This window comes from Schistocerca nitens, chromosome 1 (genome assembly GCF_023898315.1).
Source record: "Schistocerca nitens isolate TAMUIC-IGC-003100 chromosome 1, iqSchNite1.1, whole genome shotgun sequence".
Lineage (NCBI taxonomy): Eukaryota > Metazoa > Arthropoda > Insecta > Orthoptera > Acrididae > Schistocerca > Schistocerca nitens.
This window is the reverse complement of record NC_064614.1, coordinates 595,292,551-595,316,628: the sequence shown is the minus strand read 5'-3', so window position 1 is coordinate 595,316,628 and position 24,078 is coordinate 595,292,551. Positions and strand designations below refer to the sequence as shown.

At 43.0% G+C, this 24,078-nt stretch overlaps 1 protein-coding gene across 1 annotated transcript in view; it reads left to right on the top strand.

Annotated features, from left to right (window-relative positions):
- LOC126256181 (neuronal calcium sensor 2) overlaps positions 1–24,078 on the top strand; it is a 675,443-nt gene that overhangs the window by 76,148 nt on the left and 575,217 nt on the right. Inside the window, exon 2 of the mRNA XM_049955461.1 lies at positions 4,849–4,901. The gene's annotated coding sequence lies outside the window, so the exon portion shown is untranslated. The remainder of the gene's footprint in view (positions 1–4,848; positions 4,902–24,078) is intronic.

The window sequence follows — 24,078 nt, the reverse complement described above, 5'->3', positions numbered from 1 at the left end:
AAATTCAGCCACGATATCGAGTTCCTGCTCGTGGAACGATACTAAACTGGGCAATAAACTTCGTGGAAGCTGCCAGTGCATCGCACGCCTGAAGCGTTTGGCAACTACAATTATTTCCAAACGTGCTTATGTCGAATGGCCGCTTCGCTCGCCCGATTGTATCGTGCCAGAATTTTACCTACTGTGTTACCTGAAGCCAAGAGCTACTCTGACCGGTCAAGAAGCTTGCAACAGTTGAAAGATCAAATTTAAGAACAAAACTGCCTGAATTACTCCAGAAATTACTAAAAATGTGTTCAAAAACTTGGTGAAAAGCCTCGAGTTTTGTGTAGCCGCGAATGGCCGTTATTTGTCAGATGTAGTACTTCGTAAGAAAACTTGAACAAATGTTGTAGCTTGTGCAAAATGTTCAACTCTGTTCTGCTACAAGTTTGTGTGTAATTGAAATCTGAAATCGTCGAAACAGTGCGAAACACCCTGTATATGAAAGCATACACAATAAATTATCAACCAAGAAGGACTGGAATTAAATAATTTCAGTCGACTACTGTATGATAAGTATATCATAGTTGCTCCTCTGTCACATGCCAGCGAGCACGTCTAATGCTAAACTACGTTTCTTGATTCCCGCCCGGAAGATGAGATGGATTCACATGGCCTGTCGAGAACACACGCCGCCTGCATCCATCAGGTGGCTCATCCACAGAACGACTGCAGGATGCCACAACCTTAAAAGGACAAAGTCGACGTATACTCACGCTTGTAAGAAAGAGGTATTGTCAATTTAAAATACAAGTTACAGAGGAAGCTCTTTTATCTGCACTAGGTGGGACCGTAGGGCATCTGGATTCGAAGCAATCCGAAAATTCACAGGAAAATTAGTATGAAATTGATTAGACGCCATAAACGCACACGTTACACTTACTTTCAAGCAAACTAATTATTCATTATTTTCACGTAAATTTTGATCACATATTGATAAAAACAACTGAATGAGTTTTATACACTGAAATAATGAGTAAGTTTCTTTAGAGCCAGATTCGTGACTTTTATGCGCACGACGATCACGGAAGTTTTCCAGAAGCATTAGTTCGGCCGAAGATGCCTACTCCCGGGGTTCAAAATAAACCATTCCTTTGTCCAGATGCCCTGCTGCCTCCGTATGTGTCACAATGTCAGCGGATTGATCGCTAACGTCGTCAATCACCCACTACTGGCACTGCCTCTCGTTCGGGGAAGCGACGGTTCAAATCCGCGTGCGGCAATCGAGATCAGACGAAGATTTGCGTGATTTTCCTAAATCGGTACATCAGAAATGGTATGGTAGTAAGCTGAGCCAGTGGACTCGCAGATGGGTGATCACAGATTTTTTCAAGACTTCATGATTGTTGACTCGGTAAACTGTCCTTTATTGTTATTTTGAAACAGGAGGCTCCAATGTGTTTCCGTTATTCTTTCAGTCCGACACCGTTCAGGGTCCAAAACAAAATTTAGCAGTAATGTTTTTAGAACGATCCTCCTTTATCCATCTTTTGCACTGCGTTGTCCGTAGACGCTATTACCTTCTCTCTCTTTACTATCGTTTCAGAAAGATGTGCACAATACTGCCAGAAAAAAATTTTGGTAACTTTCTTAGGGATATAAAATGTCTGGCAGACAGCAAAGTTAAATCTGACAACAAAATAAAAACGTTCCTCCTTGGCAACTCCTATTCTGTGGAAGCATTTCTGTTAGTGTAATGTGTAAAAGATGGTGGGTAGGTGATACTAACATCTGTAGACAAAAAAATAAATTCTAAACATGTAGCGATATTTAAAAATTAAGGTGTGATGTGTATGTGAAACAACTTGTTCTACACCATTACGAATTACAGTGCAAATGACCCTTGTGTCATGAAACTAATTAACACTACCACCAGAAGGGTGCGATGGAGTGCTGTAGAACACCATTTTGACTTATTAACTAATACCGTGTCAGGATCCGTGTACGGTGGTTGAATGAATCTAAATTTAATGATCGCCGCCTCCTATAGCTGACGCTATTATTTCCAAAGTATCGTGCCCCTAAGCGTTTACGAGGATTACACTTTACCTATATCAACAAGTGAATTGTTCAATTTAATAAGACACAAATGCTTTGTATATTCGTCTTTGTAGACAACGTGGGCCACTGCTTTTGTTCTGTCAATGAAATGTAACAATAACGTTCAACAAATAATGGTCTGTTTATTTCCTGTCACTTGGACCGTTCGCACTTGTAACATTACGTATGTCAGCAACGAAAAATATTTATGCAACCCCCATGAAACTACGTACACGAATAAAGAATAAAAGAAAGGTATACCAAAGGAAACATATACTGCCGTAATTATTATTCACGTATGGGCCCAATAGGACCAAGCGATGCACAGTCAATCAAAGTCGTTTTTGATAACTTGCCTTCCTTTGTGCGTTCCAAATTTGTTTCATCCTTTCAGACCACGGAGTCCCAGTCCGTTTCCTAATTTCCCTCTGACTAACTTTCCAACCAAATATCTTTCGTCGGAATTTTTTTCAATCCATCCTAATAATCTTTCTTTCTTTCTTTTGAATTCTTCAATATGCCTCTTTCTATTTAAAATTAAAAGTTTCTGGTCCATAAAAACATTCAGGTTTGATTAAAATGCTGTAATGCCCAAGGTTATTGAATCTAGAAAGTGATTTTTGATTACAAATATTTTGTGTTAATCTGAATGCAGTTGCCATTTTTTGACAGCGACTTTCGTTTGCAGCTTTTTCCAGACCGTTTTCTTGTATAATTTCCTCCAAGTATTTAAATTTATTTGCCAGCCGGTGTGGCCGAGCGGTTCTAGACGCTACAGTCTGGAACCGCGCGACCGCTACGGTCGCAGGTTCAAATCCTGCCTCGGGCATGGATGTGTGTGATGTCATTAGGTTAGTTAGGTTTAAGCAGTTGTAAGTTCTAGGCGACTGATGACCTCAGAAGTTAAGTCCCATAGTGCTCAGAGCCATTTGATTTAAATTGACAAACCTTTTTCATTTCTCCATACTTCGTGTTTAAAACTTTGGTGCTTGTTTGTTGCATGTGATATACTCCGTTTTTTGCAATGATATTTGTAGTCCTACTTTTTCCGAAAAGCCTTTAACTTCAATTTGTTTTAGAGCTGTGGTAATATCCCTAGCAGAAACTGCCAGATCATCTGCAAAGGTGAGGCAATCTACTGTAATTTAGTATTGGAGGGCAGCGTGGAGGGTAAAAATCGTAGAGGGAGACCAAGAGATGAATACACTAAGCAGATTCAGAAGGATGTAGGTTGCAGTAGGTACTGGGAGATGAAGAAGCTTGCACAGGATAGAGTAGCGTGAAGAGCTGCATCAAACCAGTCTCAGGACTGAAGACCACAACAACAACAAAAATATTTTATTTAAGTGACAAATCCAAGTACGTGTTTTTGTGATTCGGCGCATAGAACCTTATGAAATTGTTACTCGGCATAACGTACAAACAGCTTTTTGAGACCTGAATATTTCCCTGAAATTAACTATGCAAACAGAGGACGACGTGATTGATGGCCATAGATGAGCCTTTGTTGCTAACAATCGTTCAGGTTGACGTTTGGAAGATTGCCTTGATCTGTCTGTCATATGTTAAGTCTATTCTGCTTCTGCAATTAATACTCTGCGATTGAATGTTTAGACTGTAACTGTTTCCGTAGGCCAAGACATTACGATTGTCTGTCATTACAATTCTAGGTCAGTTCTATCATTATTATTTTTTTTTAGGCGCTTGGGAACATAATTCGTGGAAAGGCAAAGTATAGACCACAGGTCAACTCTAGATTTGGTGGTTAAAGAAAGCCTTTGAAAGGCGTTACTGCAGAAATGAAATGATTTTCGTGTTTAAAAGGCTTCTCGCTAAATGTACTGCCTCCAAGGAGCATAAAGATTATATGGCTGTTTTCGAAATATTTAAGTAAAAACCGTCCGAATCCTTAAAAAAGCTCGATGCTAATATAACGTAAGACCTTTAAAGGTGTTCTACTGCTAGCGCTTCGCACTTTACACATTAGAGTTTTACGCTTTGCAAAGCATTAACTCAGTTGCTGTACAGCCGTGTCGGAGAGCTACATGACTTGATATCCGTCCTTGGATGGTGAGTAAACTGCCGTAAACGCCTCGCAGAGGGGCCGTGGAGGCGAGTTGCGTGTACCGCGCCCAATGGTGACTTGACTCTCAGTCGTTCAGACAAACATTCGTGCTGTACCTAATGGTTTTCGTGCAGACAAAGCGGCCACCATTCCCTGCTGTAAGTCGTTTCAAGACTATCATTGATGTCTGTGCACGCGCAGCACGTTTGGTCGGTAAAAATGTCGAGGACAAAAATGTGCGAATAATACTGCAGTCAGTAAAGTTCCTGGACGACAGACAGTATGAGATTTTGCTACCAGCTCTCTGACGGCTTTTCCTCCTATACAGATTCTTAAGTAAGTGAGTTTAAAGTACTGAAATGCTCATAGAGGAGTATCTCCGATATCTGTCGATATGGTAAACGTCGTTATTAATAAACTTAGCTTTTATTTTGTTGTGCACGATCGTGATTAGACATTGATTGAATTATATCTGTTCCTCTTTCCAGTTGTGTAAAACATTGTTCCTTCCGGAAAAAAAAAGTTTTTAGATTGTTGTCTTCAACAAATAGCGTATCTTGAACGTTCATTGAGTAATATTAAGTAAACCACCCGCAGCAGAATTAAGTATATTCTTTCTGGTGTTTTTTGTTACCTTCTTCAATAGTCTACGTGCGGGGGATACACTAAAAAAATTTTAACAGGTGTTTTTCTGTTTACAGAACCACTTCAGACTGCTGTGCTATTCTCTGGACAGCAGGGTGCTTCATTTGCGGTAAGCATGATACAGCATAGTCTGTCTTGTTCGGTCTGTAGTCTCCATTAGGGTCGTGAAGTACTGTCTTCGGTCCACTATACTTTCAAATTAAAAGGCAGAGAACGTGGCAACTTTTGGAGAATACCATACTGCAGTCCTGCGTAATGTCTTAAAGACGGTGTGCTGTTGTTTTTCTTTTAATTAGTTACGAAGCATGTGGTGTGTGATTCCATCAGGTTGGAGGCGGGAAGCTGCGAGTAGTGTGTGTGTGTGTGTGTGTGTGTGTGTGTGTGTGTGTTTGAATTTATATCAGTGGGTGAGGAATGGAAGATAAGGAGAGGGTAAAACTCAGTGCAGGCACAAGGTTTGTCCCTTTCGAATGGTACAACGGGAATCTAAGACTTTATCGTCTCCTTCCGTCGGATCTTCGTCAACATTGTCACATGCCTTGTTTTTGTCAGACGATGAGGAGAGGTTTGGGGTTCAAACTAAAACATTGATTGACGATGGACGAAATGACATCACCTCTCTTTTCCCTCGTCGGCCAAATACTGGTGACGATGTTCGGCGAACTCTCTAGAGTTCATAAGGAATCTAATAAGAACCTAGTTGCAATGACAGAAACTATCGTTCTCTATGGCCTTCAGTACACGGCGCAGAATTTGTAACTTAACTCTGCTCGCATCCGTACATAACAGAAGTAGTAGGTGCCTCAAAAGCCACATAGTAACCTCATTGTATCATATCTGCAGGTTCATGCAGATGATCTGTGTGGATGTGAATTATCATTCAGGCTGATCAAGGACCAGTAGCCAAACCCTACCCCAACGGCTCCGTCGTTTGTCGGAAACCTTATTCCGATTTGTTGAACAGTTTGTGAAATACAGCATGTTCGAAAATGATTAGTGCAGTTTTACAGGACTATGTCTTCTACAGGAAAGAAAATAAAAACTGGATATAAATTTTAACTTGCGCATCGAAACTAAATTTTATCTTGGTGCCACTAGTAAGTTGTTTCCCCTGGGCAGGTAGGTAGTTCGCTGGCTCCATTACAGTAATCTCGTACCTATTTATGACGGAGATCTGGCTTCTTCCATAACTGCGTGAACTTTTTGAGACGTTTAATTTTTCAAATCGACAGAGACTACCGCTATGGCGCCTGCATGTAAGGACATGTCATATCAACGGGCTGCCTCGGCGATGTAAGAGGCGTTCATATCTTTTCTTCCACCATTGATATCTAACGTAGCCTCACGATATGTGAATTGTTTCGGTTTTTTAGAAGACTCCGTATGTGTCTGTCCGTTTCCACCAACAGTGGTGAACTATGACGCCACGTAACTACTACAGTGAGTACAATAACTTTTAGGTAAGCTTGTGAATTGTGGGACAAGTTTGACTTTCGTCTTTACATTTGCCGTTCTTCCGTAGAAGTGAACATTGAACATTTCTGAAAGGTAAAGAAAAAACATTTGATGCTAAAAGTAATTGTAGAAAATAGCCCAAAGATATATGTAAAAAATATATACACACATAATGTGCAGGCCAACATACAGTGCATGGCAGAGGGTACCTTCTACCACTACCAGTAATTCCCTTTCCTGTCCACTCGCGAATGGAGCCTTAATTTCTCTTACCTTGTTTTAGCGATCCTTACATGAAATGACGACTGTAGAAGCGTTCTGCAGTCAGCCGTCAAAAGTGAAGACAACCTTGTACGTGAAGCAACCCATAGCTATGAGTATTCGTCTTGGGTATTAATAGCCGCTTTAGCTGTATTTAGTCCTTTATTACTGGATCACTACCGGTTTCGTGACACTAAAAGCCACATCTTCAGGTTTTCCGCTCTAATGTTTTAATCATTTGTTCACCTGAATATGGGGATTTTAGTGCCACGAAACCGGTAGTTATCCAGTAATAAAGGACTAAATACAGCTAAAGCGGTTATTAATACCAAAATGATTTCTCTGCAGTGTTTCGAGAAAAGAACGTAGTCCATCCTCCAGGTATTTCCACGGTTCACGAAGCATCTCTGTAATACTCGCATGCTGACTAAACCTACTGCTAACAAATGCCTCTGAATTTCTTCGATGTCTTCCTTTAATCTGAACCGGTGGCGATCCAGTACTACTCAAGACTGGTCCCACTAGTTTTCTACACGCTGTCTCGTTTGTAAATGATGAGCTACATTTTCCTAGAATTCTCGCAATAAACCGAAGTGGACCAACCACCTTTCCTATATCCGAAATTAAGCGCTCGTCCCATTTCTTATCGCTTTGCAACGTTATGCTCAATTAGTTAGTTGACGTGTGTCAGGCAGTAAATTCGAATGGTTCTTTCTAAGGAAAAAATCATTGTACCTCTAGTAAACGTTAAAATTGACGCCAAGTTTCTGTCTTTTTCATTTAAAGATGTAGTCGTGTCTAGTCGGATGTACATGGGTTGGATGAAAAGTAGTTGCAACACTGTTATAATTCATACCAGAGTTTATTGACAGACACTCACCGTATAACATAATCCCCTCGCCTCTCGATCACTTTACCCCACAGAGATAGAACGCGGCGTGCAACGTTAACGCGTCCATCTCTGTCGATGTCTCGCTAGGACCGTCCTGTGACACGGATGATGTCTTCTCTTGACTTGTGGTGCGTGCCACTAAGAAGTTTCTCCATTTTGGCCAACAGGTGTAATTGCACGGACTCATATCGGGTGAATACGATGGGTGTTCCAGTTTTTCCCACTCCGACGTACGCAGGGGCTCCTGCACGGGATTCTTCTTGTGGCATCATACATTTACATGAAGGATGATGGGATGCGGTGCCAGAAAGAAACATTGTTGTGCGATTCGATCACGTGCCACTCAGTCTTTATCGACACATGTTTTTCATGTTTCCTAAGCATGCTGTTAGGGTGCTTGAACTGGCCTCCCACACTTTCAGGTAGTACACACAGCAGTTGACTCAAACACAGTCGGCGCCCCTCACAGCATTACTTCAACTGACCACCTGCTATCAGCTACAGACTGCGGACATGCCGCGTGAGGAACATCCTTCATGTTACGGCAGTGACACCACTAGCTTTTATCCAATACATGTATAATTTTGAAACACTCAGTATAAGGGATGTCAATTTTCTGTTTAACACCCTGCCACATGACTCGTAGCAGTCCTTCCTGACATCCGCCCGATGCCAGCTTCTTTGTTGATGAGCGTGATTTACTGTACTACCGTTCGCGTGAAGACTGCTGAAATGGCCCCGCGTGCGTTGTGTCAAGCAAGGGCTACGAATAGCAAAGAGGTCGTTGTCAGAGTCGTTAATTCGCTAGTTAGAGCGCCCGCAATTGACCACCGGGTCATGTTGAATCGGGCGACAATAGAAAGCGATCGTTTAGCGATTGGACGCTGGCACGCCGCCCCAGGGGCTTACGTCAGCGCAGACGGACCGGGGCAGAGCAGAGAGCTAAACAAAGTGGTCTCCCCCTCCCCCACCCCTCTTCTCTCTTCTGCTCTACTCTTCACTGCTCTGCTCTGCCCTGCCCTCCTCTCTCCCTCCCGCTATTTTGAGGGCGCTGGTCGATATGCGCGCCACGCCGCGCCTGTCATGTTCCGCGCCGGTATGTGCGGGCGCGCTCCCCGATGCACGCCGATAGGTGGCCAGCCTCTGTTGAGGCATTTGGGTGCAGCCAGGAAGGAGAGCACCCGCCACTGAGTCGCTGTCGGTTGTGGCAGTTAAAAAAAAAAAAGTATCTCAAACCGAAGAAACTTTGCTTTCGTGTGGCTGTCGCTTCGACGTTGGACTACATGTATCGTCGCATGACTTTCGATAACACGAAGACGAAAAAGTACCACTTCGACTGGAATATGCCTCGAAGACACTGAGTCATTCAACTAGGTCTACTTATTGGCGATGTGTTACATTCCCTTGCGTACGTGATGCGTACGAGAAATAGTGCGACTGACGTTTTTATCTATTATTTTTTTTATTTTTCAAACAACACTATTGTCCCAGCCATACACCCGCGGAGTTGTTCCCACTCTTGCTAGCAGCACTGAAAAGCTTCAGCTGGTAGTTGAACATTCTGCAGAGTCTCAGAATGACATCCTTTTAAGACATTTTTCAATTTTGGGAAAAGGAAAAAGTCACAAAGACTTCGACCAGGTGAATAGAGGGGCTCTGGAACAACAGGAATGCCTTTTGACGTAAAAATATTCCGTGATGGAAGTGGCCGTGTGACAGGAGGCGTTGCCATGGTACAGCATCCAGTTGTCTGCAATGCCCAGTCTCAGTCGATTCACCGTTTTCCTGAGACTTGCAAGGACATATTTGTGAAACACTTTGTTGACGATTTTTCCTGGAGGAACGAAGTCTTTGTGCACGGTACCCTTGCTGTCAAAAAAATAAAATAGCGTTATTTTGCTGTTTCATTTGCTCATTCGAGCTTTTTTCGGTCGAGGAGATGCCTCAGGGTGCCACTCCTCATTTTGACGCTTTGTCTCAGGACCGTACTCAAAAATCCAGGATTTATCTTCTGTGATCAGACGACTGAACCACTCGTGGTCGCCGGCCACTGTGGCCGAGCGGTTGTAGGTGCTTCAGTCCAGAACCGCGCTGCTGCTACGGTCGCAGGTTCGAATCCTGCCTCAGGCATGGATGTGGTCCTTAGGTTAGTTGGGTTTAAGTAGTTCTAAGTGTAGGGGACTGATGACCTCAGATGTGAAGTCCCATAGTGCTCAGAGCCATTTGAACCACTCGTGGTCGTTGGCAATCCTCTCAAGATGATCAACGCAAACGTTTCTTCGACCGTCCTACTCAGTTGTGAGGCTTTTGGCACAAACCTTTCACATGTGCAAAGCGTGGTCAAAATTTGTGTACAGTAAAAGTGTTTGACAAGTTACCCATGATATTTAATGTTAAACGCGTGTCTAATCTGTCAAGAGCACCCACAGTCCGACATTATTGTCGCTTTTTGAAGCTGAAACACTTCCTGAACGAGGTTATCTTCAACGTATTCTCGGCCTTACAAAAATAATTTGTGGCACTGAAAAGCTTGGTGTTCTTAATAAGGAATGTTCGCCATAGGCTGTTTCAGATTCTCGAAGGTCACACTCGCGGATTCCCCAAGTTTAACACAAAACTTCCATTTCCGTAACACATACACACACAAAAAAAAACAAGTTTTAGCTGATGGCGCTCTCAGAAATCACGTGATAGGTGCATGGAGACTGAGCGTCTGGAAGGGATGTACACACTACTAGAAGAACAAATTTTGCCATATCGTTCGCAGTGTTGTTGGTCTCATTATTTTTATCGCACACTTCCTATTGTGCAAGAATAATTCAGTGAACATGGAGCATGAAAATGTAAAATCACCATAGATATTGTGTGCACTTACAGAAAAACGTAGTTTTTACGCACCTTTAATTATTGTTTCGTGTTCGACTGTTTTTTGGAAAACAGTGAAATCAAGGGCACGAGTTGAACATTTAGTTCAGTCCGGTACGGAGCGACAGAGAAAAGAAGGTCGTTCCATATATGGGAAGCCACACTATGATGTCACTGTAGAAAATTGGAGCGTATTGTAGGAGGACCTGCAGAGGGTCGATGGTTAGTGCAGAGACTGGCAGTTAGTCCTCGAAATTAGCAACTGTGGCGAATTTGCATACAGAGAGGCATCCGTTGACTCGTTGTTGTTTTGCTACAAGACTACCGAACAGTGGTTAGAAATAGTTACATACATTAAATGCTTGAGAACAACGGTCGACATGGCCTGCAGTGTAACGATGAAATGAAGTTAATCGTTGGAAGTATTTTTGGTAAGCATCATCATTACACTATTGGTCGCCAGTCTGGGTCCATTATCAGGTAGTTTTTCTACTAGAGACTGTTCTTTGGGAGCAAAGCCCCCTGCCTTATGAAGTGAAGTGTTACTGAGGAATGTTGTCACAACTTCATAATTTACATCAACAGAGGCATAATATTCGAAACACGTGTGCACGCAGTCATAAAGTTTTCACTCGTAATTTCATTTAATGTACTCAATGTGAGCACCGTTTGTGACATGCAGAATATCTAAACGGTACTATATCTCGCACCACGCATCGTCTAGAGTTTTAAGGGGATGACAATATTTTAAAACAATCTCAATGATACGTTCACGCAATGTGCGCCTTTCTGATAAAAGTGTGGCGTGCACCTTACTGTTAATAAATCCCCAAAGGAAAAATGTCTAGCGATCTTGGTGGCCATGAGTCCACTGATATGAAAATTCTGCATCCAAAGTAACTTAGATACATTATGCCCAATGAGGTGTTGCTCTGCCTAGTTGATCCATTAGACGGGGCTGCTCCTGCAGAAGAAGAATGAGCCGATGACTTTGTCGTGAATTAGTTCATAACACAAATTGGCCTTTCATTTACCTCTTACGTGCTCTCTTAAAAGACCTGACATTCAGTCAACCTGAAATACGCATGTTATGTCCATTTACAAAGCCACTTACGTGAAACGTTGCCTCATTACCAAATGCTGTTTGCTGAAAGAAATTTTCGTGCTCTTAAATACTGAAGAATCGTTCATAATAACGTGGTTTCAGGTCAGAATTTTGTAAGCGTACAGTTGAAACCGTTTGCCCAACACACTGGGCACAGTGGTCTTCGTAACCTGGAAATGACTTGACGTTTGTTTCAGTTATTTGGATGAGGATTGTGTAAACACTGTTCAGATATTTTTGATAATCGCTGCAGACCTGGAAGGTTTTACACTGCCTTTCTTTTCTTTTCAACTGTTCTCTTATTAAAAAATTGTTCCGTAAACATCTTAGTCAACGTGACATCTAGTGGCGATTTCCCTTAACGTATTGTGAACATTCGTTGCTCCGTGAACAGACACAGCATATTGTGCTCATTCCTGCATTGATGCATGCATTCTAGGCTTATAGAGGTGCGCTCCCAGCGACAGGCCCAGGGAGTGGAGCACACCGCCATGAGAACTCAGCGAGTTTGTCAACTGGCTAAAAATAGGTTACGTATACTTACGTCATAATAATACAGTTATAGCTGCTTATAATCAAGGTGAACTTTCTGGGATACTGCGTCTTGAGAATTGGAAATTTTAACTAGTCTAGGATTAGAACTGTGATCTGCGAGCATTCATCTTAATCATTATACTGTCGGAGTACGAAATGCACATGTGCACAAATTTTCGTTCGGCGGGACATATTCATTATGTTGCAAGCTCTACTTTTCTCGTGATTTTCACTGATATCGTTTCATTTCATTGATTCCGTCCTACTAATTTATTTTTAGTGAATTTTGTTGGATTGGTGGTGGTGGTGGTGGTGGTGGTGGTGGTGGTTGTTGTGCGAGATAGAGCCTACTGCTGACAGTTAAGAAGTATCAGTGTTTACAACTTGTTATACAGCATGGAATTGTCTTCAGATCCTTGATAGGCTGGCAGATCAGTTCTTCCAAAGGAAATTCTGATGTACTTAAAAGCTCTGTTGGTAGGCAGCCGACATCGTTGCGGTTGGCGGAGGCGGAAGCAGACGGCCCAGGAATAAGGACTAGAGGTCGAGTTCTGAAGGGCTTACGGATTGCGTAGGAAATTTCTTGAGACGAACGGCGGTAAATTTGAGGGATTTTGTTGTTCTTTTGATATTTTTGTGGCCTGTACGACAGTTTGTGTGGTACTGACATGCTCATGTGGGCATGCGATTAGTATGATTCCAGCTACGTGCGCCTAATAAACTAACCACCATCCCCTGGTGCCAAACGTTACAACAATTTAGTGGCACGTTCTAACTTTGGGGAAACTGTTTCGTCGGTACACTGTCACCGATGTGACAGATGGGAGTAGAGATACCATTGTTAATTACTGGAGGGAAAATCGTTTCGTCAGTACCCTTTCACCGATGTGACAGATGGGAGTAGAGATACCATTGTTAATTACTGGAGGATGTGGCGCTATACTGCCTGAAACCGTTTGTAATTACCATTGATCCTTTATTTCAGTAGGTTAGTTGGATGGATTGTATTGGTGAGGGGATTGCATTATGGTCAAATTGTAGTTTGTGGTAAGCTTCGAGTCTTACTTATGAAAAAGTTGCCTTAAAATTTTAAGACACACATAGGATCTGCTTTATCCTCTAGATTGTGGGTCGTCCTATGTCGAAATAAATCATTTCTTTCGTTTGATATTATTTTTTGTAGCGCTACTACACCAAAGTTTGTGAATTATTAGAAATAAAAAGTTTTTCAATCACGTTGTTGGAGGAATGGGACAACACTCATACAGAACAACTCAACTACCTGAAAGAGCGTGTCCAAAGTACTCGTGCTGGCGCAATGCTTAAGGCACTTGATTCCCATTTGGAAAGGACGAAGGAAGGCGGGAAGGATGGAATGAAAGAGGGAAGATAGGAGTGTAAACTCCTGTCTACAGCGAGGTGACTTGAGATTTGGTAACGAAATCAGCGGTGTGCTCTTCAAAGCTTATGATTGCTGAATTGACCTGAACCAGTATAGAAAAGCCACACTCTGGATGAGCGAAGGGGGATTTGAACACCGCCGACCTCCCTAAAGCGAGTGCAGTTGTAACACTACGCTACTGCGCACGATACTTATTAAAGCCTGTACTATGGTAAGTTGACGGGCTTCACCTTATAAGAAAGGATTTTGGTATATATGTTGACCGCGTGTACCAGAATGGAGGCAAAATCAGACTTTCACCCACTCAGTAACAACAATGATACGTCAACCAAGTCTGAAGTGCAACTACACGTTAGGACGGACAAGAAACGACACAGTAGATGCTACCAAATTGTTAATAATACGGTCGCCAGCCTAATTAGGCATTAATTGAGTTTCTTCCCTGTACAAGTTGAAGTACATGTATGCAAAACAACACGTAATAACACTGCATAATATGGTAAATTTTAGAACCAGAAAATCTACTGAACTAATAATTTCACTTTCTGTACTAATATGAACAAGCCATAAATACACAACAATATACTATAATGTTTACTACAAACTTCGTACAGTCTATTGATCTGATTAAAATCGGGCATAGGTTACCCTAGAAATAGCACTTTCGAAACACACATACAATGCCAATTTTGAAAAAGGTAAAACACTAATAACTTTTGGTTTTATCTCGACTTTAACTTTGCTGGTCAAATCAGTTCAGTACATTTCAGAATTTACATGAATAGAAAAGAAAAGGGGGGGGGGACCCTGAAACTGTTATGATCACTGTACTGAAATTTTTGATTATCGAAAATCGTTAAGCACTCAAAATTTCCAATATATGAGTTACTACTCTTTTTGTCTTATTTCTTGCTCATTTAACTACCATTATTTTTGTCTCAAATTAATTAGCCTTCATTACTAAACCAATTTCAACATTATCTTCCAACTTTGTCAGACCTATATTATTTACCTATATATTCATTAACAACAAAGTTCTTTAAACATCATTGTAACATAGATAGGTCTGCAGGTAAGTATTATTAACATAAGCTTTAAATCTTCATTTCGGGTCACTCGGATTGCACAACATGTGGAAAGGACCCTGTCTAGGTTAGTTATGAGGATAATTAAATGATAGGACAGTTCTGGTAAAAGTTAAGTTGTTATTGAACAGTCAGGAACAAAAGTAACACTGGTCCACACGAATACAGTACTAAAAGTTTCAACCTGTTCGTGTCGATGCGGCGGTTGGCGGGCGGCGAGATGGCGAGGCGCAAAGCACACATACAATCACAGCTATGGCTCTTGATGTATCGGCACTTTGCTTCTTCTTAGCTTCGCAATACTTTTCCATTTAGTGCCTATGGAATATAGCCATGCTGTATAGTTGTCGGAAACGGCACATCCGAGGCTCAATGAAATCACGTTTTCCAGGAGAGCTTCCTCGATCCAGAGCGTGTTTCTCAGACCGATGCCCAACTCCGACTACTACTGCTGAGCCCGTTATGCCGTGCAGCGCCCGTGTGCATTTTCCCGCGCTCGCCTGCCATCCACCTTTTACCGCTCCCCTACAGACAGGGTATTCACCAAAGGTTTTGCATTCTACATATCCTAATACATTGCCTACGTATGGACCAGGCGCACAATTACAACTTTAACATCTTACAACAGTTTCAACATTTCTTACATTTCCATTTTGTTATAATATTGCTTGCAATTTGACATAAACATTGATATTCACATCGAAAATTGTTTGCAGTTTCTTTAACATAATGACATGAAAAGAAAAAAGAAATGAAACCAGAACATCGCTTACACTAATTTATCGAAAATCAGAAGAAAAAATTATTATATGGACAGTTGTTGTTACACAGTGTCCCACTCTCTGCGTCACGTCGCTCGGTGGCTCGCATTCGCATTCGGGACGAGCGACATTCGCTTACCCAGATTTACAGTTTCCATCATTTACCTTAAATCGATCGAGGCCATGGTTGGGTGGCTTCTTCGAACAGGACATGACCGCTAGCCTTCCCTGCTGCACTTCTACTCGAGCATGCACTACACGCTAATGAGCTTGTCGTTGACAAGTGGTTAAACCGCAACCTTCTCTCCAATTTTCCTGAAAGCAGATGTATGTCGTCCATTCCAGTCGGCTGCGAATATAACCTTCTTGAGGTACTGGCGCCCCAGTTGTAATGAAAGTTCTTGCTGTTACTCAATACTGTGCCAAGTGTAGCTCTCAGTTTCTTGTTGTTCAGGGCCTTCCCTCCTTGAGGCATTCCTAACGTATCCTGAGAATAAAGTTTGCCTTTTTCGATGTTCACCTGGTACTTTAAATCAACAGTAGATATACGAGGCGCGTTCAGTAAGGAATGTGAAAGTCGGTTGGTTTTATTCAGAATTGCAACACACGTGTTATTCCCTACTCTTTTTGTTACAAGACCCTATTTTTCAACATGATCCCCGTTCAACGCGACGGCCTTACGCTACCTTACTAGGAGGGCCTGTATATCCGCATGGTACCACTCTACTGGTCGACGAAGGAGCCAGCGTCTTGCTGCATCAGTAACCTCCCCATCATCCAAGCACAGCATCCCGCGGAATACATTCTTCATTGAGCCAAACAGATGGAAGTCTGAAGGTGAGAGATCCGGGCCGCAGATGGAAGAGAAAGAACAGTCCAGTGTAGTCTTGTGTGAGACCGTGCCTTCTCATGGAGAAGGAGAAGTTCGTTTGCCTTTTTTGTGGCGACGTGCGCGCTGAAGACCAATATTGCAGGAGTAACAGCTGTGTTCGACCGGCCGGCACGCGGGAAATCGAACAGGTTTGCACGATCTTGTTGCAGAAATGACATACGCCTCGCCCAATGACTCACCGTGCTTTTGTTCACGTCCAGGTCTCCGGAGGCATTCTGCAAGCGCCTATGAATATATGTGATGCTCATGTTTTCCGCCAGTGTCAGCTGGGAATATTCCGCCATGCCGCACAACAGATTCCGCATTTGCTGAAGCAAAACTGGCCGCCAAAAAATGTGTTACTTATCGAATACCGCTCGTAATAACTAAAGCTGTAGCCAAATTTATGATATTCGGCAGGTATGTTTAGCTGTTGAGTAACATAAGGTTAAGGCAAAAATTGGTGGGTTTCGATGGGTGGATTACAGAATGCAGTGGCGCTGGTGTGCACTCCGGCTGTACACAACGAGGACCCGCTGGGTCTGGCCAAGAGCCACGCAGAGCCCGCCGCCGCCGCAGCTTTTAATTGCTTTCCCCGGCATTCATTAAGGGCAGCCCGGCGCGGCGGGCGAACTCTGCTGCCGCCACTGGCCTTTCTTCTTGCAAACGCGACGCCGAACCGGCGCGCTGCCGGCGTCGTAGTCGCCCTTACAGTGGCAGGACTGACTCATGTCTACGGTGAGACAACTTCAAGTTTCTCTTTTCTATTGGCTGTCTTCTTTCCCGAAAAGACCGAGCGTCTAGCGACACAAAAACATTTGTCTTCAGTTTTTAATACTTCCAATCCCTGTTCCTAAAGTTGGAGCGGTCTGTCTGAGTAATGACGCAGTCTAGGGTCAGGAGATCTTCACTCAAATGCCAGGCAGGCATGCTGTAGTGCGACAGACGGAGTCCCAAGTAACATTTGGGAGGGAATTTCAGTTCTGGCATCTGCCTTAGAAACGAGGCAATCCTCTCGAAAACCTTGGTCAGGGATGGTAACTATTTTTAATTTAATTCTATGACGATCACTCTCAGAAAATACACTACTGGCCATTAAAATCGCTACACCACGAAGATGACGTGCTACAGACGCGAAATTTAACCGACAGCACAAAGATGCTGTGATATGCAAATGATAAGCTTTTCAGCATTCACACAAGGTTGACGTCGGTGGCGACACCTACAACGTGCTGACATGAGGAAACTTTCCAACCGATTTCTCACACACAAACAGCAGTTGACCGAGGTTGCCTGGTGAAACGTTGTTGTGATGCCTCGTGTAAGGAGGAGAAATGCGTACTATCACGTTTCCGACTTTGATAAAGGTCGGATTGTAGCCTATCGCGATTGCGGTTTATCGTATCGCGACATTGCTGCTCGCGTTGGTCGAGATACAATGACTGTTAGCAGAATATGGAATCGGTGGGTTCAGGAGGGTAATACGGAACGCCGTGCTGGATCCCAATGACCTCGTATCACTAGCAGTCGAGATGACAGGCATCTTATCTGCATGGCTGTAACGGAGCCTGCAGCCACGTCTCGATCCCTGAGTCAGCAGATGGGGACGTTTGAAAGACAACAACCATCTGCACGTACAGTTCGACGACGTTTGCAGCAGCATGGGACTATTAGCTCGGAGACCATGGCTGCGGTTACCCTTGACGCTGCATCACAGACAGGAGCGCCTGCGATGGTGTACTCAACGGCGAAACTGAGTGCACGAATGGCAAAACGTCATTTTTTCGGATGAATCCAGGTTCTGTTTACAGCATCATGATGGTCGCCTCCGTGTTTGGCGACATCGCGGTGAACACACATTGGAAGCGTGTATTTGTCATCGCCATACTGGCGTATCACCCGGCGTGATGGTATGGGGTGCCATTGGTTACAGGTCTCGGTCACCTCTTGTTCGTATTGACGGCACTTTGAACAGTGGACGTTACATTTCAGATGTGTTACTACCCGTGGCTCTATTCCTCATTCGATCCCTGCGAAACCCTACATTTCAGCAGGATAATGCACGACTGCATGTTGCAGGTCCTGTACGGGCCTTTCTGGATACAGAAAACGTACGACTGCTGCCCTGGCCAGCACATTCTCCAGATCTCTCACCAATTGAAAACGTCTGGTCAATGGTGTCCGAGCAACTGGCTCGTCACAATACGCCAGTCACTACTCTTGATGAACTATGGTATCGTGTTGAAGCTGCATGGGCAGCTGTACCTGTACACGCCGTCCAAGCTCTGTTTGACTCAATGCCCAGGCGTATCAAGGCCGTCATTGCGGCCAGAGGTGGTTGCTCAGGGTACTGATTTCGCAGGATCTGTGCACCCAAACTGCGTGAAAATGTAATCACATGTCAGTTGTAGTATAATATATTTGTCCAATGAATACCCGTTTATCATCTGCATTTCTTCTTGGTGTATTAGTTCTAATGGCCAGTAGTGTAAATAAATAATGCATTGCAAACCAGCAGCTGCATCGATACAACTTTATTCCTCTACCAGTTTCGGTTCGTAAAGCAGTCATCATTGCAGTGAAAGCTGGACATTATTGATTTACACATACATATCGGTATAATGACATACATACGGATATGTATGTATAAATCAGTAATGTCCAGTGTTCCCTCCAGTGATGATGGTTTTATGAACCGAAACTGGTAGAGGAATAAAGTCGTGTTGGTATATCTGGTGGTTTGCAGTATATTGTTTCAAGTACTTGACAGCTGCAGACTGTTGCTTCAAGAAAATAAAAAAAATAAAAAAATCGTATTGTGTGTGAATGTGTATACTGAATCAGGTCGGTAACCAGCTTGACATATAAAATGTACGTAGTATGTTGTGGTCGCTTCAGTTATACGTGTTCAGATAATAGGTTGATGTAAAACTACTAGACTATGACTGTTGTTTCATCTCAGTCCCATGTTTACTAAGACAGGCGTCCATGCGGTATACCATTTCTCGCCGAACTCTCTCAAGATGTGATGCGTGTTTGCTGATGGCTGTAGTTAAGTTATGCGTGGGGACCGAGGCATCTCTCAGAGGAGAATAAAGCCAAACGAATCCGTTGTATATCCAGCACTTAATGCTTAATTTCTGCAAATACGCTAAAAGTTGAGAACTGGAAACTTTAGTCCTTGACGACACAAGGATAATACGGATTGGGGTAATTGGGGTACACAAGTTGTATATAATACGTTATCGAGCAACGTTCCAGGTATCGTTGTGGACACCCGGATCTTTGTATGCCGAAGTGGTGACTCCCGCCTTGTTTTGGTGAATCACCTAAATGGTTCAAATGGCTCTGAGCACTATGGGACTCAACTGCTGAGGTCATTAGTCCCCTAGAACTTAGAACTAGTTAAACCTAACTAACCTAAGGACATCACAAACATCCATGCCCGAGGCAGGATTCGAACCTGCGACCGTAGCGGTCTTGCGGCTCCAGACTGCAGCGCCTTTAACCGCACGGCCACTTCGGCCGGCCTGAATCACCTAAAACTTGAACCATAAATATTGCGGAAATCGGAAATGCTATTGATGTGCGGTTTTCACAGATTGGGTTGGTAGTCAGGGACTCGATTGTGAGCCAATAATTAGATTGTAACAATACTTGGGAAGTTTACTTTTGTGCAAACATAACAGATTTTTAAATGGAACAATGCCTATTGACATTAACAAAACTAAAAGTGGGATAAATTAGAATGTGACAGGTGTTTGTTGCAGGACTGTAGTGCTAACAGTGCTAGCTCCTGACTACCGATCCATTCTGTCAGAACCGCACATCAGTAGAACTTTTCTGTGTTCGCGATATTTGCGGTTCAAGTTTTAGGTGGTTTATCCTGTATGAATACTCTTTATTCTCTTCCCGCCCTCCCCCATCACGACGCGTGCAATTAAGCAGTGCTCCAAGGAGTCCTGATGATGGGTCACGCCAAACTGAAAAGTGTCACTCTAGAAGAAATGCCTTTGGATGTAATTTGTTTTAAAAGGTACTTACCAACGGCGAAATGAGATCCCATAATCGGTCCCATAAGATAGAGTGCTGTCGAGACCATTACTATACTCTCCGCATGCGTCCTCGACCTAAATTCGTAGCAAGTCCTCGAATTCACTTCCCAAAAATATTTGAAAAAGTGTTTTTCCGTGGGAACTAAGTTCATGTAACATGAAGAGAAAGATAAGGATAAACAATAAAATCAAGTATTTCCTCAAATAAATAAAGGTTCCAGTGTCTGATATGGTGTTAAATATGTAAAAGAGTTATCGGCTGTAGTCTCCTTGGGGAACACCAGCAGACGTCGATGAATCGTGATAAACGGAGAAACGACATGGAAGCTGCGCAAGACTGCCTCTGACGGCGCCGACCTCGGCTTTCCTTTTCGGCCTCTCATGATTTATCCGCTTCAACCCTTCGGCCTGTAAATATTTGGGTAGCACTAAGCGTTAGCCAGAATTCACTTTCCAATGGAACTGGATTGTTCGCAATACGCGGCCCCAGACATTTAGACTGCCCCTTCATTAGTTACTTAGCGCGTTTCTCCTGTTTGCAGGAAGTTAAACCTGGGTCTATGGTTGCTCTGTTGCAAAAATTGTACAGCTTTATGTTATCATAAGATTCTGATCGCGGGGAGTGACAAATTATTCTGAGAAACGCAAAGGACAGATCTTATGTGCGATCATGTCGATCTAAGCTTAATGCCTTTCAGTCGAGCACGATAGACATTTTTGTCCAATAGTATTGTGAGTGACTGCGCTGCCTACCTGCTCCGATCGCTTCTCGTTATTGAAAAGTCGGCAATTCGACGAAGATAACAGAATTATTTTGAATCCTAAGCACGCAACTATTATCATATCTGCCGTCATCCATATATCGAGATTTGGGTCACACGGTATCCCATTATGTGACAATGTTATGAAAAGAGTATCAAGAATCAGGGGAAAGGTAATACATTATAGAAAGACAATTTTAATTAACTCTGGTATTTTGCGTGGAAAGATATACGGGATGTATCAAAAAGAATCATCCAATTTTAAAAAAATAGTAATTATTATGATACTTGAGGTATGTGCGTGAACAACGTACTGTTGGAAAGAGCAAACTCTCGAGTTCTACATGGTTCCCGATAGGTAGCAATAGTGTGGCCTACTTCAGTTCTAGTAAGAAGGGTTTTGTGTTCTACGTTTTGCGCACTGCAGGTCAGTAATAAATGTTCAGCGTGACTTTCGTATGAGGTATTGTGTGGATCCTGCAGCAGCACAGATCATTAGACGATGGCATGATCAGTTCCGAGAAACAGATTATTTGTGTACAGACAAATCGCTGGGCCGTCCCCGAGAGTCTGACACAGACGTCGAACGCATCCTCCATAGTTTCACAAGGAGTCGGCAGAAATCCGTTCGCCGTGCAGCTCGACAGCTCAACATGCCCCCTATGTCCATCTGATGTCGTTTACACGTGAAACCATGCAAAATTCAGCTACTGCAAGCTCTTCGTGAAGGTGACAAACAACATCATATGGAGTTCTGTAATTTCGTTCTAGGTAAGATGGAGGATGACCGTTTTCTTCCACACTTGGTGTTTACTGACGAGGCAACATTCCATTTAAATGGAAAGGTGAACCGTCATAATGTGAGAGTATGGGGCACGGAACAACCACATGAAGTTGTACAACATGAGAGGCACTCTCCAGAATTTAATGTGTTTTGTGCAGTTTCACGGGAAAAGGTGTATAGTTCATTTTTCTTTGCCGAGAGCACTTTTACAGGAAGCACATCTCTATATGCTTGAGGACTTCCTTTTCCCAGTGTTGGAGACCGATTCGAACGACTTCATTTACCAACAGGATGGGGGCACCGCCACACCGGCATCTGGAAGTGCGGGAATTTTTAAATCAAAGTATTACTGAACGATGGATCGGTCGCAGCCTTACATTACTGGCCTCCAAGGTCACCGGACTGACAGTATTTGATTATTTCTTGTGGAGGTTTACGGAAGACTCTGTTTATGTGCCTCCGTTGCGTACAACAATGAATGAACTGAGATATCGCATAACAGCAGCCGTGGAAGCTGTAACTTAAGACATGCTCGCTACATTGTGGAAAAAATTTGAATACAGCATTGACATGTGCCGTGCATCTCAAGGGGGGAATGTTGAACACCTATAAAAAGTTATGAAAAAATATTTTTTGAGTTTCCCGCTTATTAAAAAACAAAATTAATTGTATATGTTTCTTAGTTTCAGAAATATAGATGTGCCAAATCGGATGATTCTTTTTGATACACACTGTACTTTCAGACACCATATAATATACTGGAATCGGATCTAGGTCCCCGGGAATTCCTATTTATTTTTACTTAAAGCTTAGAGGAAAAGTTTTGCAGTGGTTTGACAGTCCAAATTCTGGCGCAGCTACCGTAGTTAACGTCCACAAATACAGCCACGGTCAATGTGAGCAGCCAACATTCGCAGGATCAATTTTCGCTGTTTAGCAGAGTTTGGAACTTCCTGGAGACTCGAACCTGCCCTTGGCCTTTCGTGGACTAGTGCTGCAACTCGTGCTAGACCTGTAAATTATGCAGAAGGACTTTTGTGAAATGTGGACGTTGGGAGACGATGTACTGATGGAAGTAAACCAATCAGGGATGGTCGTGAGTCGTGCTTGGGTAGCTCAGTCGACAGAGAATTTCCCCACGAAAGGCAAACGTCCGGCGTTAGACTCCCAGTTCGTCAGACAGTTTTAATTGACCAGAAAGGCCAACACTTCTTCGTAATTACTTGAAACGGTTTCAGTGAGATTATTAATGAACTCTTTGGGACCTTTAACAGTTCAACTCGATGAGCGCTCTTGTAACTGTAATAGACGCAGATGGCACGCTTGTAAATGCAGTACACCTAAGCGAATGCCAGACGTGTTGAATAGACTTTTGTTCCTGGGACCGAGCTGACCACACCTTTAGAGTGATCCACTCACATTATTGCCCACCAACTGATTCCTCTTGGGATCAGTATAGTTCGCTATAAAAACGAAAGAATTGAAAAAAGCAAACATTTCAGGTGGACAGGGGGTATCGTTCATGTGTCTCAGCACTGGCAGTCCTCGACATCTCGCAGCTAGCAATGGGACCCGTCCATGTTCATTTACTACTTTGTTCGAAATATTTAATTTTCATTTTATAGTTACATGATTACGTATGGTATAAAGTCTATTGGCCAGGAATGCTCTGTTTGCCTGTAGTATGATTTTTGTGTCCTCGCTTCGTCCACCATGGTTTATTTTGCTTCCAAGGTAGCAGAATTTATCAAAAATGGTTCAAATGGCTCTGAGCACTATGGGACTCAACTGCTGTGGTCATAAGTCCCCTAGAACTTAGAACTACTTAAACCTAACTAACCTAAGGACAGCACACAACACCCAGCCATCACGAGGCAGAGAAAATCCCTGACCCCGCCGGGAATCGAACCCGGGAACCCGGGCGTGGGAAGCGAGAACGCTACCGCACGACCACGAGATGCGGGCCCAGAATTTATCACCTTCGTCTACATTGTGATTACCGATTTTGATGTTAAGTTTCTCGCTATTTTCATTCTCCTACTTCTCATTAGTTTTTTTCCGATTTAAGCTTAATACGTGTTTTGTACTGATTAGACTGTTCATTCCATTGAACGGATGTGGTAAGTCTTCTTCACTATCACTAAGAATAGCCGCGTCGTCAGCGAATCCTATCATTGATATCCTTTCTGCTTAATCCCGCTCTTGAACCTTTCTTTTACTTCCGCCATTTCTTCATCGATGCATAGATTGAACAGCTGAGAGCAAAAAACTACGCTGTTGTCTTACGTCCTTCATAATTCGAGAAATTTGTTGTTGGTCTTTTATTCTAACTGTTCACTCTTTGTCCTTGTATAAATTGTGTATTATCATACCTGACATATGGCTTACTCCTATTTCCCTCAGAATTTCGAACATCTTGCATCGTTGTACATTGTCGAACGCTTTTACAGGTCGA